This window comes from Typopeltis vanoorti, chromosome 4, assembly GCF_054136105.1.
Source record: "Typopeltis vanoorti isolate ZY-2024b chromosome 4, IOZ_Tvanoo_1.0, whole genome shotgun sequence".
NCBI lineage: Eukaryota > Metazoa > Arthropoda > Arachnida > Uropygi > Thelyphonidae > Typopeltis > Typopeltis vanoorti.
Window position 1 is genome coordinate 172,540,659 of NC_143552.1, and position 22,960 is coordinate 172,563,618.

Genomic DNA, 22,960 nt, shown 5'->3' on the forward strand with positions numbered 1-22,960 from the left:
TTTAACTTCTTCCGAGCAGCCATCTGCAGTTAATTTCCTTCGACATTCCTAAGTGCTCTTATATTTTCTTTCAGTTCATTTCTCTCTTTCTCTTCCCTCCCCGCTTAGCGCAACGTTTTTTCCATTACATAACTTATTTTTATTTATTTATTTTACCGCCCTTATCTTTCGGCGTATTGTGTGTACACAAAACACCAAGTCATACTCTTACAGCGGGGGTGAAAGTTTCTGCTTGGTCAACGGAAGTGACGGAATTTGCACGATTAAGAACGTATTTTGGCCTCAATTGCGATGCCGAATTCGCAGCTGTGATCGTTCCTATTATTTCGTCATGACGGCCAAATTCATTAACGTTATAAGGTCACATGCGTCACTCGGACCGCCTTTTATGGTCCGCATATTCGACTCTAAGAGATCAACCTTTGTGGCGTAGTTCGCAAAACCGGTTCCGTACGACCACGTCATACGGGCAAACAAAATACGCCGAGAAACAACTTTGCAGCACCGACGGCGAGGAGAACTCGTGACGAGAAAAGTGCGACGCCTTTCTCTGGATCACCTGCTGGAGTCACCGGTGGAATAGGGTTCTGCAAGCAGGTAGGAAATGTTTGACCTCCCACTTTGGTTTAATTAAAATTGCTGCACTACTTGAGTGCGCGCGTCTCGTTACGAAAAGTGCAAAAGGCTTAACAGGGAAACAGAAAGAGGAGAGAGAGAGAGAGAGAGAGAGGAGGGGGGGGAGTTCCAATGGGAGACAGGATATTATGCAAGCGAGCATGGATTTTTTTCCTGGGGGAGGTGATAAGGTTGTACTTTCCACTGTAATTTCGAGTGAAAGCAGTTTCTTGAATTCAGCTTCGCTCAGGTCAGAATGCGTGGACGGACTAATAAGTAAGAAATACGCCACTTCTTAATTTTAGTACGAAAGTCTAGGCTGTCAAGACATTTTCGGATAATTTTTCCATAATTATATTACTAAGGAAACCTCACCGATTGTTTCATGTTCCGAAGGATGCGCGGGTTGGCTCTTCTTGGTGTGGGAACTATCGGGTTTGTACTCAAACGGGTTAGTAAGTTGTTTATTTGATGTTACACAAGAAAACCGCGCAGCTTGCACTGATCTACAGAAATTTTACCGAGGATCTCCTTCCCTGTCAGCCTCAGCTTAGAAATCGGTTGCCAGAAGGAACATTCGCATGTAAGGTTCAGCGAGCAACTTCATATTCTTTTCATGTTTACAAGATTTCTCATTTCACAAGTAAAAATCTAAGAAATATCTTGAAATTTCGGTTCATTTATTGTGGCTGAAGTACATCTTAGCACGCATTAACATTCAAATTTCTTCTGAAGCGTTAAGACGCTATTCACATTCAAATGTAAATACCAAATCATGTGCCACGTTTGGTAAAGGCGGCTCCGAACGAGACGAGATTTTAACTACTATAACTATCAGTACAAATGTTGTACTGATACTTGTTGAGATTAATGCTCGCTACAAATTGACTCTGTTCTCGTGACTGAACTAAGAAACCCAACACGCTGCCATCCTTCCCTGCACGGAAACAAAGTTGGAACAATTTCACAAATATTGTTCGTGTTCAAGGATGTAGAGATCAGCGAGTACACGTGAATGACTTGTACGGCGAGCGAAACGGAAGAACATTCAATGACTTGTGGAGTGCCATTGAGAAGCTGGGGCTTGCTGGGCTCTGCAGTCTCACATGTATCGAAGTGGAAGGTAACAAATGCAAATATTTGCTGAATTATATGAAGCTTCACATTTCGCAATGCTAATACGAGTGTGCATTGCTGTGCACGAGTGCTTAATGAGAATATTACACATCTGTCATCGTTTATGCCGCTATTTATTCGGCAGATAAATAGAGAAGCATACAGCAAGGTAAATATTTGCATTTTTACGAGCCATGTAGAACATGAAAATTTCATACATTAAATACGGAAATGTTAAAAAAGTTACTTTTCTGCTACTTCCAAACAGCAAATCTTTTATGAACCTTCACAGATGTTTAAGAAAGCTCACGTGATCAGCGCATGCTCTTTTCTTCTGGAGTTCGCAGTCATGACGAAATGAAAATGATCGAAAACTCTGAAAAGCAAATACTGGCATTCGGAAAGCATATCTTTGACGGGGATTGAACCAAGAGAGAACTGTTCGAAAATGGTGCGATATTTTTCAAGAGGTGTCGGGGAAGATAATGGTGAGGAAAATCGTGATCCTGTAATTTAGAAGCAATTAATCGTTTTGTACAAGTTAACTGCTACGTTCGTGTTCTGAATCCTATGGTTCTATGGTCCTCACCGCTCCAGCGCTGGTCTTTTCCACGCCATCTGTATGTTAAATATAGCTGACCAATAAACAAACACTAAGCGCTGTTAATGGAACTAACCCTTCTACTCATATGTGTACTTAGGATTAAAGGATTGATTAATTAAACTGAAATTAGAAAATAATAAACTGGACATACTTCGATAATACGAAGATTATATTATCCAAGGTGTCCAATTTCTGATATTCAGTGCACGAATTTTACATTCGGCCCGAAACGCTGCGAGACTGGGAAACAATGTGGTAGGCGCAAATCAGATAGGCGAGTCAAGATGCATCAAAAAGTAAGAATAATCCATAAATAAAGGGAAAGTAAAATTATTGAACAAAAAGAAAAGTGTAGAAAGATGACCCACCAACAGTAGAAGCCAGCAACAGCTTTTATACTTTCATTCGTTCATAATAATACTAAATTTCGTTATCTTGAATTCATTGCCTTCTGTATTTTGCTCATTATGGTTTTATGTTGATTGTTTTTTTTTTTTCAGGTATTTTGACTTCGGGTGTGATTCCACGCCGTTTTCTAATCTCACATAATTTTCACACTCATTTCTAAATTTGTTTTAATAATCTGGATCTTCGCATAATCCAAATATGTCTGATTTAATCTGCTTTCAACTTATGAACTTTAATTAATAAATAATTAACCTGACGCCTACAGGGGTTGGTAAAAGGGGGGGTTCTATAGAAATGAGAAAATTATAAATCTTATCATTTTTGTGTCAGGAAACACGAGAAAGTTGTGTTTCAAAATACTCCAAATTCACACGAAAAAAAAAGGCTGCTGTGAATCTGATTCAGCCGAGGTTCTGCTTTATATCAGAGGATCCTTCTTTAACTTTCTGGCTAGAAGTAGTGTAGGTGTACATCCGCTACCGGTGCTTTGCAATAAATGCGTTTATTTTCTGCAGCCGATTTAGTTTGCAGAGAGAGATCAAAGAGAGAGATCACACTGAAATGGAAAGTGTGAACATTCTAGCATTTCATTGTCATCCATTTATTATTTTCTTTACATGCACGCAGTCGATAATAGGTTGAGTAAGATTCAAGATTGGTGCAATGCTGTTTTTTGTTTTTTTTAACACCTCAGATGAATGCTTTAATTTAGTATATTGTGGGCGATGGAGTATGGGGCTAAATAATCCGATTCATTGCTCCAAACACTAAAACGAATATTTTCTAACCATTTTAGTGGATACTGTATCCACTCTCCATCTAATAAACTGCACGTTCGAATCCCACTATGGCTTCGGCATTTGTGAAATTCATCAGGTAACAAACAGTTTGTTTTCCGGTGTGATGCGAAATTAATTTACAAATCCAACAGGATTCGATCCCATAAAGTATCAGTTGCAGATTGAGTACAATATGTACTTGGCTAATTAGGTCCCCAATCACTATGGAGTAGGCTCGATTCTAATATCTAAATCTTGTTTCCAAAGCCGTTTCAACAATGCAGCCGTGGGCTGCATCGTTAAAAATTACTTCGCGAATTTCAGAACTGCAGAACTATTACCCAGAAAGGCTGTAAACAGAGGTATCGTAGGTGGATACGATTGCATTGTAGGAAGCAGGGCCAACTCCAAGTGGTGATAACTCACTGAGGATGAAAATGGCTTGCGTAATATTTAGGATTATGGACTGCACGTTTTGATGCATAATGAAGTACGAACATGTAGGAAATGAGTTGTTCGTGGCACGAAGCCAAATCTACTGATGTCACGTGACTTTTTTCTGCGATACAGACCAGTCGCATTCCTGTTATAAGCGAACGTTGTGAAATACTGGTATGGGGCGGGGAAATGAATCATTTCTTCACGTTCACGCAAAAATAAATACCGACTGTAGCTGAAGAGTTACTCACTTTTCTCCCGGCAGCGAACTTGAGAAAAAAATGTCAAGCATAAAACAAACTTAATTGAAAAATTTGAAGCAGGCGACATATGTTGCATTCAAACATATCAAACGACTGATTTAAATGATGACATCTTCATAATATGTCGACGCCATTCTAGTTTAGTGTAGAAGGTTAACTATTACCTCAGTCCTTAGTTGAAGACCGAAATGTCAAACTGGAATTTCAGGCCATTAAGTTTATCATCAATGACAAGTTAAAAAACCGTCAAGGGTTCCACTTAGAGCCATTCATATGCGAGAAATAACAAGATGTAAACGGATCTCAACAGGGCTTTCTTAAAGGCAAGTCCTGTTAAGCCATTACGTCAAGTATGCCACTATTGCAACGAAAGGAGAAGCGGGAAATAAGTTTCATTGCAATGGTGACATTCGGTAACGTACAGACGATATTCTTTCTCACAAGTCGCAGAAATTTGGCATTAATAAAGATCGCTGGGATGGCTAGAAAGGCGATTATTGAAAACAAAGTATTAAATTAATAAATCTCCGACCAGGCATCGCACTAGAGAGGATTCCATAATGGTCACTATTGAGGGGTTTTTTTTCTTTTATCAACAATACTAATAGCTGAATTCCAAGTTTAATATCGAAATTTGTAGACGAAATTTTCGAAATTCAAATTTTTCTAAACTAAAAATGAAGAAACAATGATTGGGATATCCTTCAGCCAGACTTCAACAGACTCTTGTTGCCCTGAGGTAATACGTAAACTGCTTTTAAGCATTCAGTGCGAGATGCTAAGTTTCAAAACGGTTCATCCGAGTTTCAAAACTGCAGGAGGAAATTATTCGGTTAAGGCTAGAAAATTTCGGAAGGACTTATAAATAAAAGTGCAATACCATTTTAAATGTTCTAAGCCATGTGGAAAGGTCGTATTGAATCACAGGACAGACGTCGTTAATAAACAACGGGTACGAATTCAAGAACTATATAAAAAAGTTAAAACCAACTGTTATATTTTACGAAGCCCTGGTTCAACCTCATTTGGACTCTTTTAAGGAGGAGTCATTTCCTAAACGACATTCACGTGCTGAAGAAAGTGCACAACCAGATAACCGTTTCTATGAAAAAAGGTCGCAGGCTGACAACCCCACAGCCCAGAAAATGGGCGGAAGATTCGATCATTTTTCTTGTGAAGTTATTAACGTAATGTTTGATGATATTTTGACGTTTTTTTTTCAGGAATCTCAACAAGGGTGAATTTTAATCAAATTAAAATTCCCCTTTCGTGACCTTTAACTACGTAATTAGGGGTCACCGTGGTATAATATTCTTACCGCTTATGGATGTACGGGATTAACAGCAGCTCCTGAGGGTCCACAATACAAACGCGTCTCTTCCTTGAATTTTATTAATCGATTCATGATTAATCGTTTAATCATGTTAATCGATTCATGGGAAAAAACATGTGAAAAAAATACCACTCTTCTAACACAGTTAACTTAAATTAGCTTGGAATATGACGACCCCCATCCACCACGTTGGCACCGTCGTTGGGGCCAATGTGCATCGGACCGTGAGGAAACTCACTGTGCAGACCAAACAGGGAACTTGAGGCCACTTCATGCTTCCAATAAGCAGGACGGTGATCTTTAATGGTGTCTTCTGATAGTAATCCACCATCAAAAGACATTCTCGACCATCTTGCGTGATTCAGACCACCCTTCCAACTTTCACTGTGCAAGTCTTCAGGCGAAAGACGATTTTTCTGGCCCAGTGCGAGACCACCATCTTTATGAGATGGTTTGCGTGTCTCTGCTATTTGTTCTTCACAGCACTCAGCTTCACAAGCAAATTTCCATAATTTAAATCCGTGAATTTGAGAAGACGGTTTTGTTCAGGATTTGTGAATTGGAGTTGTGCAGTTTCGCTTCCAATTTCGGACAAGGGTGCTCTGACTCCCTCTCTTCCTCTGTCGATTCGTGTTAAATGACTGACGTTGATGCAGTTTATCTGGAACATGAATTAAAATTCTAACAAATTTTCGGAGGATTGGGCCTTGGCATTCCAACAATGAAAATCTACGCCAATCACAAAAAAATCAGTCTCTCTCTCTCTCTCTCTCTCTCTCAATTACATCCCGGTTGAACTATTTCCAATATTTCTCATGATATATAAGAAAATGAATATGGAATTTATTTAAATTAAGGGGATATTAAATCCCACATTGTTTTCAAACCGAATAAGAAACTCAAAGATTGGAATCAGAGAGTTTCATGCTGAATATAGTATAAAAAACTATAAAAGTATCGGCGACTACTAGCGTGAGCTAATGCAAGTAGTCCTAGTACGTAGTACAATACCGGGCAACTCGCAGCAAAGGTGGTAAAGTTCTGATCGCTATTCTTGGTATTTTCCATAATGTAAAACACATTTCCTAGGAAATGTATGCTGTTATTACATTATGGTGGGAGGTCACTACCCAGACCGGTTTCAGCCGTTCTAGGACTACTTGCATTTAGCTTACGCTAGTAGTCGCCGATACTTTTATAGTTTTTTATACTATATTCGGCATGAAACTCTCTGATTCCAATCTTTGAGTTTCTTATTCGGTTTTAAAACGATGTGGGATTTAATATCCCCTTCATTTAAATAATGTTTATATCGCCGAAATGAAGCCTGTTGGCTCTTTATCTTTAAGTGAATATAGAATGTTCATAAAAATCATTCAGAACAACACGAAGTATACATATTTGCTCTCTGAAATGATAAATGATTTAATTAAATTTATCCGAATTGCGGACTTGGTTTTCTTTAACGAAAGACGCTACAAATGAAAGAAGTCCAATAAGGGACAGTTCAAACTGGAGTGTGTGTGTATGTGTGGTCAAACAAAATTACCTAACACAAAACTAATCAATAAGTCCAAGGCTAAAGACTGCGGTTGCGAGACTGAGTTGAAACTTACAGGATATTAAAAGGGGAAAAAGCTGTTAGCGCGAAGCGAGACAAGAGGAAGATGGGAGATGATCAGAATCAGAAGCACAAAGGCGATACAGAGTTTCATGGAGGTGGTTCATTAATTTTACCTCCCCCTCCCCCCACACACCTACTACACATTCGTCGGGAACAGAAATTCATTTATGCGTGTTAACGCGTGTAAAGACATCACTTCTCGAGGCAACTTTGCTGGCCCCAGTACCAAGGGGGTTAAATCTGATCTAGACTATAACAGAGCATGCTTGAAGTGTGGAGTGACCCCCTACAAAGAACGTTCCCGAAGTGACATGCTTCATCTGTAGGAAGTACATGATTGACTTCTAAGAGTACCTTTAAGTGGAATAACATTGGATCTTTCTGGGAGCGGTTCTAGATTTAAAAAATCGAATGGTAGTACACGACGTAAGTCTGCTTCCTGATAGCCCAGACGTACGCGAAAGCAAGTGACCTACCGTGCTGGAAGTTGGTCAAGTTACCAGAAGTGAAATCGCTAGGAACGAACTTGCAGCCACGCAAAAAGCCAGAAACATTTTTTTAAAAACTGAAGTCACTTCGGATTAATTTTTTGTCCTGTTTTTTCTTCAAGATGTTTCCCACACCTAGATAAAAATAATGTATACGCAGTGCATGCGTCTGTTACCAAGTTGCGTAAGTGCTATAACACGCAAGTCGTTAGTAGAGCGAGTTTTTTGTAATATTTCTATTGTGTTGTAGGCGGGTTATATTTCTATTATGGTTTAATATTTATGAATGCAGAGTGGTGTTTTTTTAAGATGATGATGTGTGTATGGGAGCGGTTTTTTCAGGGGAGGTGCGCGTATTTTGTTAGGAGATAGCGTTTTTTGAGAAACAAAAGGTTGGTGCGTGTTTTTAAGGTCATGATTTTTCAATGTAGCTGGCAGGGTGGGTGTGCATTTGGGACCCTAGTGATGTCTTTCGGGTATCTTGCTCGACGTTTCATGCCTAGGTCACGTGGTTTCGCTGCGTCTAAGTTCTCAGGGTCAGGCTATCGTCCTATACCCTTTCCATAAATCCGTACAAAGACACTTCTCATTGGGATAAGAATCGAATTGGGTCCTTTCCATTCGCTTCAATGTCCTGTTGCTCTTTTAATTGCGGTACAAAGCCCCTCAAGTAATGGCTTATTTATGCTATAATCTTATTAATATATGTTCTATTTTAAAAAAAAAAAACATGCGAATATCGAGTATAAATTTCGCTACCCTCGTGATTGGAATATTTCATATTTTGCTGCTGCATTTTGCGACAGCCTATTGATCAACTCCTTGGTCTAAGATATGTTTTAACTCACGCGTTCAGTACTCTTGATTTGTCTAAGTGAAACTACCCGGAGCTGCTTTAACAACAAGGGGAACGTCGTGCATGTAATAGCACTTGCGCAACTTGGTACAGGCGCATACATTGTACGTACATTATTTATATCTATGTGCGGGAAACCTCTTGAAGAATTACATCAGACTAAAAATATTTTGTAAAAAATACCGAATTCCAATTTCTGCAAGAAAATAATCGTTACAAAATGCATTAGAATGTATGACGTTCAACTCAGTTTGGTTGCCCCAATTAACTTTATACGTGCATGAGTTACTTATGCAATTAAAAACTAAAATAAGTAATGCAGTTAATTTTTGATTCCTCTGCAAATGAGATGTGAATAAGTGCCAGGCAAATATTATAGTTTTAAAATTTAATTAAAATTTGTTTCATTTAATTTAATACAGAACACGGGCTCCCCATAAACATAATTAATAATTAAATCAATAATTCGGGAACTAGTTTCTTCCGCGCATGTAAACATTTAAGGTCAAATTTAAGGGTCACACTCGCCATGTTTGAAGATCGGTTCTTGAACTATTTTATTCCTGCTGGGGAACGTTATTGTTCGGAAAAGAAAATCCCCTTTAAGATTCTGCTTGTGCTGGACATCCAACACCTTTAAATGACCTTCTCCCTAATGTAAAGATCGTATTTTTACCACCCAACACCACATCGTTACTACAGTCGATGAACCAGGGAGTCATTTCTGCATTTAAGGCTTATTACTTACGGCGTGCATTCCCGCAAGCAGTCATGGCTACGGAAGATGATGTGATGACCTCGAGAGAGTTCTGGAAGAATGACAACGTCCATGATGCCATCAAAAACATTGCTGATTCTTGGGAGGGAGTGAAGCAATTCACAAGGAGAGGGATGCGCTCAATTCTTTGATGATTTTCGTGGCTTCACAGAAGAAATCGCCGAAGCCAGAAAAGATGCCGATTATAAGAATGACTTAAAACCTATTGAAACCTTTTAATGAGGACTACTAATTACAGTCTGATGGACGTTTTTCAAGAAATTCTTCACCAGATTGCAGACGACAAAATTAGTCGTGAAACCATTTACAGTAAGGGAGGAGGAAAGAATTTGTAGGAAATGCACGCAGATGCAAAAACTACGGGAAAGAGCGTAGAACGACTTGATGAAAACAAGGTAAGAGCGATCAATCAAAATGTCTTCTTCATACACTGAGCGATGGAATTTTAATGAACACCTCGAGGAACCAATAGAAATGTGGGGAACAAAATTATTTAGGGATCTGTAATTTTAAAAGAGTAAGAATTGTTCAGTGATAATCTGCCGAGCAAGATAGAAAGACAGAAGAAGTTTAATTTCCAGGATAGTGAGGAAGCAGGACTTGTGATTGTTCAAACCAAGAAAGTCTGACTGAGGTGTGTGTTGTAGCTATTTCCAGAAGAAAGACTTCAACTTTTCTAGAGATCTGCATAGTGCCGGAGGTCAGGTTAGAAGAAAAGGGCTCTTTTTTTTTTCTGGGAGGGGGGGGGAGAGAATGAGAGAGGATTTAGTTTAGAAAGAATTTATATTAATAATATTGTAAGAATCCGAGAAGAATGATTAGAAAATAAAAATTTACAACTGTCTTAGAAATTATGCTAAAAGTTCGTCGTTTGGTGAAAACGGTTAGCGGACTAGAAGTATAACTATCCGGATATAGAAGAAAGAAGGATCCTTATGGATCCCACTCCCGTCTAGATAAATACTTCTGATGGCGAATACGTCTTTAGTGTATTCGAGTAAGGTGCCCTCAGAGATAAACCCGCAACCTGGTCGAAGAAGTGAGGGTACACGTCGTATTAATTAATTAATTGCTCCGAGGCAATTTTCCAGGTATGCTCAAATGCTTTCGAGATATTATCAGAAACCACATGGGATCCCTCAAACGTATCCAGGGCTTATGTCACGGTTGGAAACATAAGCAGGTAGGGCCACATTTTCGATAGCATCGGAATTCCTACCAGCGCCATAAATTAATGATTGATTTCTAGGTAGCGTAAAAGTTGAGAGCCAAAGATTTCCACCGTTTTCCCTCTTGGAAATTGGTTGAATATAGGCTAATTGCCAGTGTGTGTGTGTGTGTGTGTGTGTGTGTGTGTGTGTGTGTGTGTGTGTGTGTGTGTGTGTGTGCTACACATTCAACTAGAATAGAAAAGAAGAGCAAGCATAAAAAGAAAATCATTCTTCAAACGTTCAGAACAATCGGAGAAATTCCATCCGAAAATCTCTTGACATCCAATTTGGTTAAAGGATTCTTCAAGTCTCTTACTGTCAAAATGGAATTAAAATCAACAGCGAATGTCGCGTTTGTGTTTGTAATCGCAGGACAACTTTTACCAACTTCATTAATGAAAAACTTGGCGGAAATTTTAAGAGAGGGAAGATGGGCTTTTTTACGCTGCTAATGACGTCGAACCATTCGATTGGCTAAGAATAAAGTTACGTCCAAATAGTTTTCGCAAAGGAAGAGAAAGTGTGTCGTTATTTGGACAGAATGCGAGTTTCTTGCTTTGAGCTCTTTCAAAACCAGTTTTGATGTTGCAGATTTGATTGCATCTTTTTATTTATTTATTTTATTTTTTAATTGAAGCAAAAAGGTAAGATAGCGATTTTGCTTTTGTACGCCTTTATTTGGCAAATAATACAAGAATGGATTTTTTTTAATGTCTTGAGTAAAAAGAAGCTGGATGAGTGGGCTCTGCAATCTTTCGCTCTGCAAGGGAAGAATTAAATATTCATTTTTGTTTGAATTAGTTATAGCAATGTGTAACCATACTTTTTAAATTCTACAAGAAAAGATAAAGCTTTTTCAGCGTCGAAAAGATCAGCAATTACGGAGATCAACATTTTCTATAACACAATAGAGAATGATATACGGAACATGAATAACCGAAGTGATGCTCTCAGGACAGCTTAGGTATTATTTATTTACTTAGGTCTTATTAAGTAGAGTTTTTCCAATTAATCGCGAATAACACCTGGAAAGAGTCTTTGTAGCTCAGTCACAATAGACGAAGCGCTTCGGTCAGAAAGACCTGGTTCGATTCCCGTCCATCACGTGAGGAACCTTTATCTGAAACCTTTCGACTAAAGGTGAGTTAGCCGGTCTCATACGGAGGTAGGAGTTTTTTCACCCTGAAACTCGGGTTTTTCGTCCCTCAGAACAGACAAGCCGGCCCCATGAACACACGGATTACAGTCATGAATACTTGCGACAACGTGAGGAAGAGTCCTCATCACATGTTACGCCCGTAGTTAACCACTATGGTAGTCAACCTCCTAGACAGGAGTCGACTCATAAATGGAATGGAATACCTGGAAAAACAAAAACAGGTGTGATATGGAGTATTCGTTTCCGAGTTTGTGGGACGAGTTATTATAAGCATGTCTTACGATAAGCTTAATAACGCATGCGTGAAACGGCACCTGCAAAGCATCTTCAGGAGGAGACAACATTCGTGGATTGACTAATCTATTGTAGATTCTTATGCATTTTTAAATTTATTTTTGGTATTATATTAGGGACCTTAAATTCCGACTAGGCTTCCCTTACCACCAAAATACCATGCTTGTATTAGATTATGTTTATTCTGATCTTTTCCTCTGATCTTTCCTGGCACAACCATATTTCATCTACAGCTTCGGAAGCCACCCAAACCCTTGATGAACTTTATTACACCTTCACAGCTTCTATCCCGATACAAAGTTCAAATCCACCTAGCCATGGAATATTGCTCCTCTATTTGAGGTGGTGGTGGTGCACCAAATTCTTCTCTAAGATTGTTCGATTATATCCAGAAGAGGGTAATCCGGCTAATTAATGATCCCTCCTCTCGCAGACGTTCAGTTCCTACCGTGTGCCTCTTCTACAGATACTTTCATCGACAGTGCTCTGCTAAATTGGCCACTCTTGTTCCTCCAAAATCATTAAAACAAGAGCCACTGCTAACAAAGACACTTTTACAGTCAACTTTGAAATTCACCAAACCAACTTCACTGCCTCCTCTTTTATTCCATCTATTTCTGTCCTTTGGGACAGTCTTCCCCACTCTGCCTTCCCTAAAGATTACAATCCTCAGCTGTTCAAGAAAAATGTGAAGACATTCCTCCCCTCTTCCATTCCTCTTGTCCACACACTGCACTAATGTGCTGTAGGTCTTTTGGCCTTTCGTGCTTGGACCAGACATATAAAATTCATATCAGGTTATTTCTAGTTTCCTTTTGCAGGCAAAGGAAATAGCGCGCGCACACACTGGATCTGGGTGAACCGCTGATGTAAACTGTATTATTACAAATTCAATGGTGAACTTACTTTCCAGCATCAACAGCATATTAGTTTAATGATATTAAACAATGAAAGTGAAATTTAAATATTTTAATTCTATTGTACAATAACTCAATGAGAATTCTTGTGTAAGAAGTGCCATTATATGTTTACACCGGGAATGACATTTTTTTTAAAGGGTAGACCTTAAAGAACTATGCAATCTCATCCACAGCAGGTTTTCATTTCACAAACATCATTTCCTTAGTTCCCATGTTAAACCAAGTGCCTTTACGCTAAACCATCAGATAATATCATCTAATGATGATATTATCTGATGATGATGATGATGAATCTACTCTGTGAAAAGGCCTGCTTTTCACAGAGTAGATTTTACTTCTACATATAGTTAGTTTTCGAGAGTCACATGTCACCATTTCAATTTAAAAAATGTTCAGAACGAAGACCTTGGATTATGCTTGGAAAGAAATAATCGAAAATGAACGCAATAACGCCAAAGATCTTCATTTCCTAAAGACCCATAAAAACCAGAAAGTAGCCGTACAATCAACTCCCTTCATACTTGCAATACGCGTGTGCTTACACCGAACTGTTCAGAGATTCCAGGAAAGAAGTGCATAATGAAAAACAAGAGTTCATTCTACAGAGTTTGACCAGGGTGGAGTACATTTCCAAGCCAATAAAATGTTTCTTGCTTGAAAGAAGATGTGCTCAGACTTTACAAACAAAGAATTATATCCGATAAGATATCAAAAAAAAAAAAATGACGGAGGAAAAAGAGAACCACTTTTACATTAGACAGTGAGGATCTGAAAAAAATTGCAAAGTTTTAAATTATTTTAATTTTGTTACAAAAAAAAGAAACAATCTTTGTCTGCTTTAGATGTTTAAATACATTTCTTCAGCAGAAAACGCCTTTCTTAGAAAACGAACCATGCGCTTTCTTTGGAATTTCACCCAACAAGAAAGGCATATCAACAAGAAATATGCTACAAATGTAAAATGCAGATACTGATGCAACTCATTAACGAATACAGTGTGTGTGTGTGTGTGTGTGTGTGTGTGTGTGTGTGTGTGTGTGTGTGTGTGTGTGTGTGTGTGTGTGTGTGTGTGTGTGTGTGTGTGTCCTTTTGTAAGAATATCTTCTAAGTTGATATTTCTTTTGTCGGTTATGCGAGTTTACATTTGGAGTAACAATTCTCAATCTAAGTCACCTCAACTTCTCTAAACTTTGCTAACATGAAGCTAACTACCAATGTCTTTAAGAACCTCTTCAGTAAACCAGAAGAGTCTTTAAAATGTAGAAAGCTTTTTACCTTTGGGTGTTAAAATACGTTAAAGATACCAAGAAATTTTATACTTGGTTTTAATCCTTTTCCCAAGGAAGCAAAACAAAGTTTTCCGCGTGAAATAGAGGCTAATGACTTCATATCACATGCCTTAGTATGTATCCCATAATGCAAAGCTCTTTAACGTATAATAAGCCAAAGGCAAAAAACTTTCTACATCTTTCTCTCATCCAGATTTTTATTAACAAGACGAGAACCTTTTGGCTGCTTGTATATGAGATATGCGAGTCTATGATTTCTGCATTACTTATTCAACCTTGGTATCACTCCCGGGTCTGGCTCCCACTGATGAGACCTTAATAAAGGTCGAAACGGGTTTGGGTAGTGATCCTTCCCATTATGCATTGCATTATACACGCGTAAAAGAGGGTGTGCTTTGCATTATGGGATACATGCTAAGGCATGTGATATGAAGTCATTAGCCTCTATATACAAGTACTGTATACCCACAGATGCGAACCCTTCGCCACTTCTGCGCATGTCAGAAAAAGGAGAATCGATTCCGATAATAGGGTAATCAATATGTTCTGTGGGATGTGGGAAAATTAACTCTTCTTTAATCAACATTGCAATTTTTAAAGAGGTAACTATTTTGCTTGTATAACAGTTGGGAAGTTTTACGTACGAGTATACATCACGTGATTTCGCGTCTTGGTGACCGATTCGTACATCCTTTATTTCATTCTCCCTTCAGCATGACTACTCTTGGCAAACTGCTAACCCCGGTTCTATGAATTGTGAATGTGCAATAGTTCAGACGTGAATGTATTTTACGCCCAAAACATTGTTTTGCTTTCTCGGGAAAAAGGATTAAAACGAAGTCTATAATTTCCCACATCAAGCAGGAAGTACGAGCGTATTTTAACAATCAACTACTTTCACCGCATACATTACATTGACTACTTTTTTTTATTTTTTCCTACAAAAAATATTTTGAATTTGAAGTCTAAACTCTGTCAAGAAGCATTTTGAATATTTTCATTTCCACACGAGTTTTTCCAATTCATGTTTGTCTATTTGTCATTTCTTTGTTGTCTGAGAAATCAGCTTGAAAAGCGAGAGCAGGTTCCTTGTGTGCATCGTCAAAGTCATCGACTCAAAGAGAGTCATCTTCTTTCCCATTATTTCAAGCAAAAATTTCGACGCCGGAAGTAGCGATAGCGAATAGAAGATTCTTGGTAAGTCATACCCATTTTCAGTTTTTTTGAAAACTTTAGTTTCCGAAAATCCCCACATATATCTCGCACCACGATTTTTTAGCTTTAATTTTGGGAAAAAAAGTTGTCGCTACCAAACGACAAAGGCAAGCCGACAATTGTGGAGTTGAAATGCTAATTCTCCTCAACTAAATTCCAAAATATCTGTAACTACCATAACAACATTCACCAATATATTTCTTAGTTGTAACACGTTCATGACGAGGTGGTGTTTTGCCCGTTTATTGTTCCGACAGAACTTCTCATTACCGGGCTAACTCACACAAAGTTTCAACCTCAAGTTGAATTTTATGGCTGCTTGTCGCTTCTGCTTTTGTGATGTCTTAATGACATCGAAAATTGGACAATAGTTTTTAATTAGGTACTGGGTTTGTGAGTTTTTTTAAATTTGTTATATGGAAGGCAGGGAGAGAACACGGGAACAAAAGTTAAGGTTGTTCTCAGTCAAGCAAGGGTTAAGAGCTAGGTTTTTCTCCCAGAGAGCAGTGAGTGAGTGGAATAATTTGCCCTTAGGGGTAGTGAGTGCATCTGGTCGGAATGAATTTAAGGGAAGGAATGGCAGCTGCTTTGGGTGATTTACAACATCCCTCGATGAATCCTTGACTCCCCTGGAGGTCTTAGATAATAATAATAATAATGATAATCTCCGGGAATTGGAATTCCACATTTCTCATCAGACGACAGCACCCATTTACAGTGACCTTAGAAGCACTACAGACATCATGAGAAACCACCTTGCGTTAATAGAACAGACAAGAAACATGGTATGGAATCTCAGTCTAGAGGGATGGGAAATGAAGTTCTGCTGGCTGAGGGTGCATAATGGGGGATAGCAGGAAAGAAAGAGAGAATCAGCTGGCTAAAGAAGCAGCTAGAAACGAACGGTTAGAAATAAGTTTCCAAAAGTTCTAAAAATCTGCTATAAAAACACTTGCAGAAGAGAAAAGCCTAGACTTGTGGGAAGAAGAATGGAAAACATCAAAAAAACGCATCAACAACAAAAGAATTCTTTCCAAGCAGCAGAAGCAGACTACGGCTGAAAAGACATGCCATTTCTCCAGGTTTTACCATGCTACTAACGGGACGTGGAAAGCTAAGACACCACCTAAACAGATTCCATATTCAGGAATCCCAATCATGCATTTATAGTCCACACCTTCAACAGACTGTTGACCACATACTGTAACTGCCAGCTACTGGACTCCATCCGGATGCCTCTAATGCAACACATCATCTTCACTTCAGGAGATAAGTGGCCAGTGTCAAAACAGAGATTTATCGAAAAGTATCACTCAGAATTATTTAAGTTTGCCAATATTTGCAGTCGTTGTAACGTACCATAAATTACGGATGATGTTTGAATTATGTAGTGTACATATATGTAAATATAAAAACATATTAATATGAATATAAATGTAGGAACACATACGTATAGATGTAATATATAAATGTAATATTAATATTGATAGAAAATTAATTTAATATAAATGCTAATCGGTAACACACACACACACACACACACACACACACACACACACACACACACACACACACACACACACAATTAAAATTAGTTTAATTTTATTACCTGAGATTGAAATAATTAAAATTAATAAAACTTTAGTAACTGAATATTAGTATCGGCAATGAAATTTTTTTAAATTATATATTGCGAACGCTACAAAATATAAAAAAGTGAAATGAGGTGAAAAATTTACTAAATCATAAGCCAATATTTGTGAAGTGTTACAATTTAAAATTTTACAAATGACTATAACGAGATCAACTGGACTTTATTCAATTCTTTTGTGATCCTCACATCTGCAAAATTCCGTCGAGTTTTAGATTGAGCACTTAATGCGCTGGGACCTGAAAAACTACTTTTTTACTAATCAAGATAGTTACTAAGTAACTGAGCATCAAGAAGGTTAAACAGCGGCCTTGTTATAAGTCATATAATCTGGCGATCTCCTTTTGCAGAGAAGAACTTACAATAACAACAACATACTCGCGCACTGTGGCAACATTTACCACGTGACGCCCAGGTGAGAATTTGCTCAACAGTCAAAAAGTGACGCCCTTTACACCACCTACGACACACCTTGCAGTCTTGAGTTACGCCACCTGCGACCGTCTGACCACCCTTCGGAGGCATGCGTGCAGTGGGTGTGTTGGAGAAACGCGTGGGTCTCAGCGATCCCACCAAATCAACGGCGGCAGCGCAAAACCTCCTTCTAGGGGTAAAACAGGTCTCGCAGATATTCGCCCACTAGCTCCTCCGCAGCGATACTTGCGTCAAAATGACAGTTAACCTGCCCCGAGTTTTCGGAACTGTTTCTACCTCCACAGCACGATAAATGCGATCCGTCTAGCCAAGGTCAGTCAACGGCCCTAGCGCTATTTGTCTAGTGGCGAAGTGGAAAACAAATAAGAAAAACAGAGAATTGCGCTGGAGACAGTCTAACGTATTTCCAGGTAGAACGAAGCGATCGGCGTGCATCAGCCTGTATGGGTGACATCACTCGCCAGTGCTCTATCTCTTAACGGCAGCGTCAAGTCGCTAAGGGAGGACACTGTGGTAGAGAGATAACCTAGTAACTCCCGTAAATGATTCTCAATAGTCGAAGCTGTTTACCCACCATGTGCGTATCACTTGACCTTTCTCCGGAACAAACGTGTTTCTTTGGATTTATAAACATCTTTAATCATGTTGCAACTCGCTGAAAATCTCAACAAGGAGTGTAACTTTTCACATCATCGAACTCTAGTTTCTCGCATGGAATGCAACTGGAAAGGCCCCTTTTCGCTCTCCCTGAGTCATCCAGCACGAGGATGGTTTCACTTTTTGTATCAAGATCAAAAACGATCCAACTGGAGAATTCTTCACGCGCAGCAAGATGTTTTTCGAGCACGAGGCTGAAGAATTGACGTGATTTTCGGTTAAACCTTCTGCACTGTTTTAAACGTCCAAAACTTCAGAAACAAAAGGCAGCGAAGGAGCATCAGTAAGTTATTCATTATTTCGTATTCACGAATTTCCTTAAGAATATTGCGAATGTTTTAAGGCTTTTTTTTTGTTTGTTTCCCTCAATTCCAACTGGATTACTCGGTTTAAGCCAGATGGAAAGGCTCTTCATTAATCAGAAAATTCATACATGCATACCTGTTTAGATTTCTAAGGCTACATATATATATATATATATAGGAAGAGCTTGTGTCCTTTATGCAGTACAAATCAATGAAAGAAGGCCATTTTCTCATAGGCTCTCCTGTAAATTTTCGAAACGTTTATGCACTTTTATATTTGCCTACAAAATATCCTCCATTTTAATTTATTATTATTATTATTATTATTATTATTATTATTATTATTATTATTATTATTGCATGACACTTCCAAGGAGTCCAAAGACTCATCAAGGTAGGACAGCTACTCTACAACTCTCCGTTTTCACCACTTCCTCTACTAACTACTACACCACCGCCATCTACTGCCGACCATCAACACCAGTAGTATTTTCTCTGTAAATTGCGTGTGTTCTCAAGGCCGATTTGTCTTTATGCGGGATGAAAAACCCGAGTTTCAGAGAGAAAAAAAACCTGCTACCTTTGTATGAAATGGGCTAACTCACCTTCAGTTGAAGAAAGAAGAGAAAAAAAAACATATAACGATTCCTTCATCACGACCTGAATCGAATTCGGGTCTTTTCTAATCGAAAGACAACGTACTGCCGTTCTTCCAATTGTGCTGCGGAGGCGCCTAGCAACTGTTATGCAGTTATACAAAATGTACTGATATTATTATTTTTTTAATTATTTTTAATTGTTCCGAACGTTCTGCGTATTTACGCATCCTCGTGAAAGTCCTTGATTAATGATGGCTGGGATGCATTCAGAGAACTTAATACTTTTACATTTACACGTTTAGGTTCTAATTCCCATAGTTTTTCTTTCTGTTGTATCCTAGCAACGGTGTAATATATATACGAGGTCCGACACAAAAAAAAAAAGAAAGAAACGAAAAAGAAAAATGAGACTAACCCTATAACTTGGAAACGGAGAGTGGGAGGGGAGAGACAAAGAGAGAGTTATAGAGCATGTTCTAACCTCTCACCGGGAAACAAGGCTCAACTCCATCCCTTTACTCAGTACGAGTGGACGCGTGTTCAAATATCGACGTTTTCTTGGTCGGAAAATGTTGGAGTGCAAGAGTGAACAGCGAATATCAAGTTTCTTGTGAAGCTGAAGAAATTCGTGAAGGAAACTTTTCAATTATTGAGTGAGGCTTACTGGAAAGAGTGCGTGTTTCGTGCACGCATTTTTGAATGGCACAAACGAATTTCGGAAGGCAGAGAAAGTGTGAAAGATGATGATCGCCCAGGCCGGCTACGCACAGCAGTTACCGATGACAAGATTAAAAAAACTGCGACAGAAGGTTGAGTGTTCGAGTTGTAGCTGAGAAAGTTCATTTGGAGAGGGAAAGGGTTCGACGCATTTTAACGGAATAATTGAATATGAAACAGATTCATGTGCAAAAATGGTTCCAAAAATGTTGTCAGATGAACAAGGTTTGTTGAGTTCGGTAATTACTTGTGATGAAACTTGAATATTTACGTATGATCCGGAAACCAAGCGACAATCAATGCAGTGGAAGTCAGCAACATCTCCAAGACCAAAACACGAGCAGTTTGAAGTTCAAGGCTACGTTGATCGTTTTCTTTGATATCCAGGGGTATTTTAATAGCAGAATAGGCTCCCAGAAGCCAGACGGTAAATCAGTAATATTACATTGAAGTCTTGACGAAATTGTGCGAACGCGTGAGAAGGAAAAAACCAGAATTGTGGAGAAACGGTTGGAATTTGCACCAAGACGACGCTCCAGCGCACAACGCTTTGTCTGTGAAGCAGTTTTTAGCTAATCACAACATCACTGTGCTTGAGCACCCACCCTATTCGCCACACGTGGCTTCCTGAGACATCTACCTCTTCCCAAAGATCAAGTCAGTGCTCAAAGGAACAGATTTTTTGTGAGTAGATGTGAAAGCAAAAACAACGGAGATCCTCCACAACCTTTCAGAAACGATCTGCTGAATTGCTTTGAACGTCGGCAGCATCGTTGTGTGTCAACTCAGAAGCATCTATATATATATGTATATATATGGTATACTATACTATTAGTATATAGTATACTAATATATTAGTGGTTAGGCTCTTGGCCTTCAACTATCCTTACGGTTTGGCCTGACAGTGGGTTTCCTTTCTGTTCTTGATGAGTCTCAGGAACAAAATTCAAAATTTTGTGTTAATTGGCGCACTCATCTGCTTTGACGGTGACTGCATCTTTTTCCCTGATTTTGCACTTTCAATCCAACTGTATCCAATAGCACTTTTTCCAGACCCCTGTTGGCAAATCTATTCAAGTGCAAATCGTCTGTCTTATATTTTAGTCCTTCTGCTCCTCAATCTCTCCAAACACATCCAAGAAATACGCATCGTTATTTCTTCACAGCCTAAATGTTAAGTCACTTGCAATCATATCCCTCCTTCTCAGCTCGCCTCGGCGTGAGGGAGGCTATCCTGCTTCCCTCGCCCCACACTCTTCAACTTCCAGATCCGCTAGAACAATCTCGTTACCTTTCTTCACCCTAATAGCCCCACTAAAATCATTAACCTCCGCACCTTGGAAGCTCGATTTCGTCACTTTCTCTTGTCATGAAAACCTTCTTACGAAATTCTCTTCTAATCTCTCTTTCTCTCTTCTTCTTCTTCTTATTCGATCTTCTTTCACACCTGTTCTTTCTTTTATTTACCTACTTGTCACACAATTTTTGCAGTCTCTCATGTTTACTCTTCGTACTGTGAACAATTCTGTGAAAGTGCGCTATCATTCTCTCTCTCTCTCTCTCTCTCTCTCTCTCTCTCTCTCTCTCTCTCTCTCTCTCTCTCTTGTTACAAGTAAGTCCTCATTCTTGGCATCATTTACGCTTTTATTCTTACCTTCGGTAGCATCCTTTCTCTCTCATCTCTCTTTCACGCATTGATCGCAGGCCCTCCATTCTTCCCTCCTTTCCTTATTCTCACATTTTCTCGGGACCTGCTCATTCCCTCAATCACTTCTCCAACCAATTCTCTTCTCTACTTTCTAATCCTCTCTCTCTCTCTCTCTCTCTCTCTCTCTCTCTCTCTCTTTCCATTTCATGAAAGATGGGCGATGTAAGGCCACAAACGCATGGAAGGCCATCTTCACTGGATTTTGAATTCGTAGTAAAATTCCGTGCATTATTTACTAAACACGCAGAGTAAATAAAGGGCCAGTACAGTGCAGATTCCTTCAAAAGCCTTCGGAGCAAAGGTGTGTCTCCCAATTTCTGTCATTTTATTGAATGTCCTTTACCAGATGAAGGAAATCGCAATTCCAACATTGAAAATATTCCTCTACTCCATAACAGGACTATTACTGTTGTCTCGATGCAAAGGATCAGCAACATGTGAAATGCTTTTTTTTTTCAAATAAGGCGGAGTTACTCTCGAATAATGTAATTTTCGCAATTGTTTTTAATCACTAAATCTCAGGTGAAAAAATTCATGAAAAAAAATTCAGCAATAACATGCTGCTTAAAATATTATTTCGTTTAATTAAAAACAACTTTCTAAACAATTTTGTTTTGTTTTATCTTTAAGTTAACACATAAGGATATTTGTAATGTAATGGACCATTCTGTTACAAAAATCAACGTAACAAATTATATTTTCCAAAAATTCGATGCTGTTTTCTTTGTTCCTATTCTTATAGTTCACTAAAGTTTCCTTCTCGGAAAGTTCTGACACCATGCGCATTTTATCCAAATAACGACACCACCCACATCACGGAACTCTTGTTGAGTTATAAGAACGTGTCATTAAAATGGAGGTGTCTTGGGCGAGTGTATTTTGTTCCTGGCGAGTAGGATTTTGCATAATTTTTCGAGCCCTGGTAGAGGTGACTTAACTTGGTTATGTACGCTGTATGACGTCAGCGATATCTTTTAGTGGATGGTGCCATGTTGAGTCAAAGGTAGTCGAAGGACTTGTGAGCAGACACAGAGTGCGATTGCCTTTGCTAACGACTGGAATACGCAATTACACTTCTGGATAGGAGGTGGCAGGATCTTTTCCTCCTGGAAATTAATTTTCCATTCACCAAAACAGGCAAGGTAGACTGGAAAACACAAAATATACAGACATAACACGATGACCTTATATTCCCTGGTTGCTTAGTCGCTATAAAACTAGGCGGGAATTTTGGGGGAATGAAAGCCTTGCGGTGCAAAAGAGGACTCTTGACTGGCAGTTCATGAAATGGAATCTTATACAATTATGGCCTTAGTTATCATGAGGTGAGGATAGACAACTTCTATGGTATATTTGGAAGAATTACTGATTAAGAAGATATCAAGGGTATCGGAAGAGACTGGACAGGTACGCCATATATCTGGATCGATAGATGTGCGATTTGTCTTAAACCGCTGGTTACAGCTAATGCCTTCTGCATATCTTTCATGTTGGTCAT

At 38.8% G+C, this 22,960-nt stretch overlaps 1 protein-coding gene across 2 annotated transcripts in view; it reads left to right on the plus strand.

The window, feature by feature from the left end:
* The first annotated feature begins 467 nt into the window (after positions 1-467).
* Positions 468-22,960, plus strand: part of LOC150107851 (uncharacterized) — a 92,224-nt gene continuing 69,731 nt past the window's right edge. The window contains exon 1 of one of the 2 annotated variants that reach the window (XM_090391594.1): positions 468-597. The gene's annotated coding sequence lies outside the window, so the exon portion shown is untranslated. Of the gene's footprint in view, positions 598-17,818; positions 18,417-22,960 lie in introns of those variants that run through there. The other variant, XM_090391595.1, reaches the window with a different exon arrangement.